Below are 6,726 nucleotides of genomic sequence, written 5' to 3' on the forward strand. Positions count from 1 at the left end.
ATTCTGTGAAGCTGTGTTACTGTGCCTGTCTAAAACACCTGATGGTCTAATAAAGAGCTGAATGGCCAATAGCGAGGCAGGAGAAAGAATAGGTGGGGCTGGCAGGCAGAGAGAATATAAATAGAAGGGGAAATCTGGAAGGAAAAGAAGAAAGAGCAAGAGAACAAGGAGAGAAGGATGCTAGGGGCCAGCCACACAACCACACAACCAGCCACAGAATAAAAGTGAAAGTAAGATATATAGAAGTAAGAAAAGGAAAATGCCCAGAGGCAAAAGGTAGCTGGGATAATTTAAGTTAAGAAAAGCTGGCTAGAAATAAGCCAAGCTAAGTCCGGGCATTCATAAGTAAGAATAACTCTCATGTGTTTATTTATTTGGGAGCTCGGTGGTGGCTCCCAAAGAGTAAAGAGCTTAAGGGTAAAAAACAACCAACAACAGTTGCTGTTCCAGAGGACACTGGTTCAATCCCAGCACCCACATGGTGGCAAATAACCCCTTGTAACTCCAGCCCCATGGATCCTATACCCTCTTCTTGCCTCTGCAACAGACACATGAGGTACAGAGACAAACATGCAGGAAAATACTCATACATGTAAAATATAATAAATACATCTAAAAATAAAATCAAGAGTGATGCTTCTTCCACACATTTGCAAGCTTGGACTGCAGGGACATTTAGCTGGACGTGGCTGTGAGGGAGTCAACTTCTGTTAAAAAATGTTTTATTTTATTACTTAAAAAATTATGTGTATTTGTCTTTTTCTGTGTGGTATTTGTTCATATTAAGTGTAAATGCCCGTGGAGTTCAGAATATGGCATCAGATCCTCCGGAGCTAAAGTTGCAGGCAGTGTTAAGCTGGGAACCAAATTCTGTTCATCTTCATGAGCAGGGAATGCTTTTTTTTTTTTTTTTTTTTTTTGGTTTTTCGAGACAGGGTTTCTCTGTGTAGCTTTGCGCCTTTCCTGGAACTCACTCTGTAGTCCAGGATGGTCTTGAACTCACAGAGATCTGCCTGCCTCTGCCTCCCGAGTGCTGGGATTAAAGGCGTGCGCCACCATCGCCCGGCTCAGTGAATGCTTTTAACTACTGAGAAATCTTTCCAGCCCCCAAATCCCTCTAGCAGTCCCACAGAGTAGACATGTACCAGTTAAGAAGCAAGCTCCACTGTTACTCTTTTTGACCAGAGTCACCAATTCCACTCTGGATTGTAGACATTCACAGAAGCAAGACACCAGCTGAGCTATTCCAGAGTCCCCAGGAATCCTGTGGTGGTGGTTGGAGGAGACTGGGACCTGGTCTGATGGAGGCATGGACCATCTGCTGGCTGCCAGCAGAAGCACTGGTGTTAGAAGTGGGGATGTCTGTGTAGAGGTAGAACTTTCCCTTTCGGCCTCAGTCAGCTGACTTCTGGATGGGTTGCTCCTGGTCCTTGGATGTTTCTGAGAATCAAAGATAGAGGTCCTTAAAGGTAGAAGAATTCTTCCAGTCAACTTGTCAGGTGGCTGCAACTCCAGCTCCTGCCTGGGCTGTCCAGCCTGCCAGGTCCCACTGTCTGCAGATTTTGGGTGAGCTAGCCTCTGTGATCACATGGGGTCAACTCCTCCAAGTCAATCTGTCTCCCTCTGGATATTTACACATGCTGATGGTTCTTCCCTTCTGATGAAGCACCCTGGCTAATTAGAAACAAACTATGTTTGGAGAAATGTTGTAAAAAAGGTAATCTAAGGGAGGGACGTGGAAAAACCTTTGTGAAAAATGTGCCAGGCTGGTCAGCATCAAGCAGGGTAGGCAGCCTGGGCCCGTGTTTTATGCATGTTTTCGATGTCTAGTTGATGGTGTGCTGTGGGATGGTCTGTATGGCAAATGTTTTGCTGATTGGTCAATAAATAAAACACTGATTGGCCATTGGCTAGGCAGGAAGTATAGGCGGGACAAGGAGGAGAATAAAGCTGGGAAGTGGAAGGCTGAGTCAGAGAGACACTGCCAGCCGCCACGATGACAAACAGCATGTGAAGATGCCGGTAAGCCACGAGCCACGTGGCAAGGTATAGATTAATGGAAATGGATTAATTTAAGCTATAAGAACAGTTAGCAAGAAGCCTGCCACGGCCTTACAGTTTGTAACCAATATAAGTCTCTGTGTTTACTTGGTCGGGTCTGAGCGGCTGTGGTACTGACAGGTAAGAGATTTGTCCTGACTGTGGGCCAGGCAGGAAATCTCTAGCTACAGTGGTGCATTTGTGTTCTCAATGCAAGGACTTCTATAATCATCCATAATTGTTCTTTCCCTTTTCTCCATATTTATGTAGTTTAGGTGCACACACACACATGTATATGTATGCATGTATATATGCACACACAAATATAGAGAGAGATGGAGGGAACTTCTGCATTGTTGCCTGGGGCGGGGGCAGCCTCCAGCAGCACAAGGCTCAAAGGGAGCCCACGGAGTTAGAACATACTGTGACTTTTTATCAGAGGGGGTAAAGGGAAAAGAAACTCACACACTTTCTTGAGAGTTTGCTCCAGACTTTTCTTTAATCTTCTTTTGCATTCTCTATTCTTTGTTTTCCTTTTCTCATTCTTAATATTTTCCTTCTAACTCATTTTAACTCTTTCTTTATTCTTTCCCTTACAGCTATATACCCCAGCAAAATCTCCCAGGCAGTATAAAAGTTACACTGTGGTTACATTCTGTTTTTCAAGTGAATGATTACAATGAATACAAGTAAAAACCAGCATGTTTTCCATATCCCTTACATGATTAAACATTTCATATATTACAGGTGAAAAAAAAGTTGTTCCAAGAACCCATGTACATTCATAGCCAAGCCACTTGTTATAGATTAACAGTATGTGGGTAAGCAAGATATTCTTTTCCTGGCAGGCTGTGTTTTGCGGTTATAAGGAAAGGACCAATTACTTTATTACTTATCTTGAAAGGTAATCTTATAAGGAATCTTAAAGGAATCACAAACCTAAACTTCTATACATGAAGCCCAATAAATCAGATATACTTTAAATCTTTAGGGTGCCTACCCACTCATCAATAGTTTTTTATATCAAGAAATTGAGGGGGAAAATGGGTCTAAGGAATTAGTCATCATCTTTGATAATCAACCAATCCTAGCAAGGAAAGTACATCAGCTTGTAGTAATTGAGCTGCTTTGTATTTATTCCCTGACCTTAACAAGTTCCTCATTTGACTATGTGATTTTCTAAAACTTTAGATTATCTTCTTGGGTTTTTCACCTCAAAGCTATTTGACAAAAACATCTAGTCTAACCTTGTTGTTTTCAAAGCTTCGTTGTAGCTATGATGCACTCTGAAACCTGTGAACATATTTCCCAACATTAAAAGAGTTTAAACTAGCTGGGCTACTAGGACTCAATTGTTTTTCCTAATCACTAACCTAAGCCACAGTCTATATGGCTCCTCAATAGAAACTCATGTGTTCTAGCTCTGTGACATTTACTTGTTTCATTTTTGTCATCAAAATTCTATTTAAACTAACATTATTATTATCAATTAGACAGTACAGCTTAGGAAGAAATCATCTTCATAATGATCCACAGGTAAAAATGCCCAGTAGAATGGGATGTTTCCATGAGATAAACACACTACTTTACAGGCAGTGGGGATCTCCCCATACCCATTCACACCATGCCAGACACCGGAGAAAGATGGCAGGGGCAAACATGGGAAGGCCCAGCAGAAGCAAAAGACATTCTGGGGTCTGGGGTCTTGGAGCCTCGCCTATCTGAGATTCCCCCATCAGAGATTCTCCTCCTGGTGGGCTGACACCTTGAACTTCAATTGCCACCTGCTGCTCCTCTGACATGGCTGCTGGCACTTCTCATTATGTTTAAGAGTGTTTATAACACTTTGTGAAGAGCTGGTATTAGGAAACTCATGTCATAACTTGCTATTCTTATTTATCATTAAGACAGAATTGTGTAGCCCAGGTTAACCTCAAGTACCCTACATGGTAGAGCATGACCTTGAGCTTCTGATCCTTCTACTTCTACCTACATTCAGGGATTACAGGACATACCACAGCTCCCAGTTTTATGTAGTGCTGGAGATTGAACCCAGGACTTCACACATGCTAAGCAAATATTCTACCAATTGAGCTAGAGAACCAGCCCCACAACTTGCACTATTTGTGAGGGAGAATCAGGAAAAGAAAATCACATTGTGAGGACACTGTGAAGTACTTTGGGTCCTCTTGTTGTACTTGTTCCTGCAGACTCCTTTCTGCCCTCACAGTTTGCAACACTCGGGTCCAGGATGTTGTCCTCTCCCATGGTTGCTTTGTGAATCATATTTCTGAGAGAAACAGCTTTCCTGTTGGCTCTAGGGGATTTGCCAGTGACCTATAAATTTTGTGATCCTGACACCAGGGTTCCAGTTGATGATGTTGCCTCGGTAGAAATGAAAAGCACAGTTGGACAGCAAGCAGAGGCAGACAGCTTCAAACTCCGGATGAAGGTTGTGAAGGCACTCCGGCAACAGGACGAACATGACAGTATTTGGAGGGAAGCTGGAGCCCCTCCTCCTCCGACACAAGTGATGCTCCTGTAGCAGAGTATGCTTGAAACTCCAGGACAGAAGAGAATACAGAGGCCACCCACCCAGTGTAGGCAGAATACAGCTTTTGCAGTTGGATTCAGCAGTGCCTCGTTGACTGTCTATGAGACACCTACTCAGACTTGGGTCATACCCTGTGATTAGAGTGGAAAGCAGACTCCCCTATCCCGGGGGTGATCACTTCCTGCTCTTTCTACTGCTCTTTTCCTATTTCCAAATGACAGCTGTCTGTCCTGATGCATAGAGTGCAGTTAGGTGTTTCAGGCCCACATGGCAGCTTGGAAAGTCAGATGTTCACAATTTGGTCTTACTCATGAAAGGATCTCACTTTATCTTTCTTTCCTTAAAAAAAAAAAAAAAGATTCATTGATTTGTATGTGCATGACTGTTCACCTGCATAGATGACCATGCACCACGTGTGTACCTGGTGCCTGCAGAGGCCAGAAGAGGGCATCAGAGTCCCTGGAATAGGAATTACAGACAATTGTGATTCCACCTGGGAGGCACCTGGGTCCTTTGAAGAGGAGCCAGTCAGTGCTCTTAACTGTCAAGCCAACTCTCTCCAGCTCCCTCACTTTATTTTTCTTTAAGAGTCATTTTTACTCCACAGAGGTGGTAGAAATTTCACTGCAGCCAATGCAGGGTAAACTATTTTTTTTTTTTTTTTTTTTTGCATATGTCATGTTGGGGATCAAACTCAGGGCCTTGTAAATGCTCGGCAAGGGCTCTGCTGCTGAAGTCCATCTCCAACCCCAGATAAACTATTTTGTATCCAAGCTTAAAGTCCAGAGGTGTTGGTGATGTCATCTATCCTCAGGCATCCTTGGAAAATTGTTCTTCCAGTTATCAACCTATGTAGTCTTGCTATGGAAACATCCTTATTTCCATGTATGGGAGCCGTCAGGGTAGGTACATTCTCTGACATGTATGTATTGTTTTTGACCTCACAGGAGTTATCCTCTTCTTTCCTAATACCTGCTTCTTTCTGTAATGTGGCTCCTTAGGGCTCTAACCAGGAAGCAGGCTATTTAATTCAGGACTTAATAAACTATCACTATCATGTCAGGAAGACAGTGAGGTTTGTTCACGTGTGTGTGTGTGTGTGTGAGAGAGAGAGAGAGAGAGAGAGAGAGAGAGAGAGAGAGAGCGGGCACTTGGGATCTAACCCTTGTGCATTCTAGGCAAGCACCCCACCACCAAGCTCCATCCAGCTCCATCCCTACCTTTTGGTTTGTTTTATGGTACTGGGACTGAATCTAGGGGCTTTGCATATGGTTGGCAAGCACCGAGTAAGTCCATCTTACGATTTATTGTCACTATATATGTAGCTCAGGCTGGCTTTGAACTCATCATCCTTCTGCCTCAGCATCCTGAGGACTGGGATTATAGGAATGTACATTGCTCCCAGCCCACACCTACTGTTTTAAAGTTTTCCATTTAAGCCTTCTCTTACTCTCAGAGGGTAGGGATGGTTTGATCATATTTTTTTAAAAAAAAGTGTCCTCCTGGGCTGGGGAAATGGCTCAGTCAGTAAAGTGTTTATTGTGTAAACATGAGGGCCTGAACGTGAATGCATAGTGCCTATATAAAAGTCAAGCATGGCGGTACACATCTGCACATCTGTAATCACAGCACTGAGGGGACAGAAATAGGCAGATTCTTAGAGCTCACTGAATGGCCAGGCTAGCCAAATTGATAAACTCCATTTTCAGTGAGAGATCCTGTCTCAAGAAATAAGGTGAAGAGCATCAGCACTTGAAGTCAACCTCCAACCTTGATACTCCTGTATGCACATAATCACATAGTCACATGGACATGTGCATCACACACACACACACACACACACACACACACACACACACACACAGCATCATCCTGAGTCCTTTGTCTAGGTCACATATCTTTTTGTAGCCTTTTTTTAGCTTTCTTTCTTTCTTTCTTTCTTTCTTTCTTTCTTTCTTTCTTTCTTTCTTTCTTTCTTTCTTTCTTTCTTATGTATACAGTGTTCTGCCTACATGTATGCCTGCAGGTCAGAAGAGGGCACCAGATCTCATTATAGATGGTTGTGAGCCACCATGTGGTTGCTGGGAATTGAACTCAGGAGCTCTGGAAGAACAGTCAGTGCTCTTAACTGC

The sequence above is a fragment of the Peromyscus eremicus genome, chromosome 19, assembly GCF_949786415.1.
Source record: "Peromyscus eremicus chromosome 19, PerEre_H2_v1, whole genome shotgun sequence".
NCBI lineage: Eukaryota > Metazoa > Chordata > Mammalia > Rodentia > Cricetidae > Peromyscus > Peromyscus eremicus.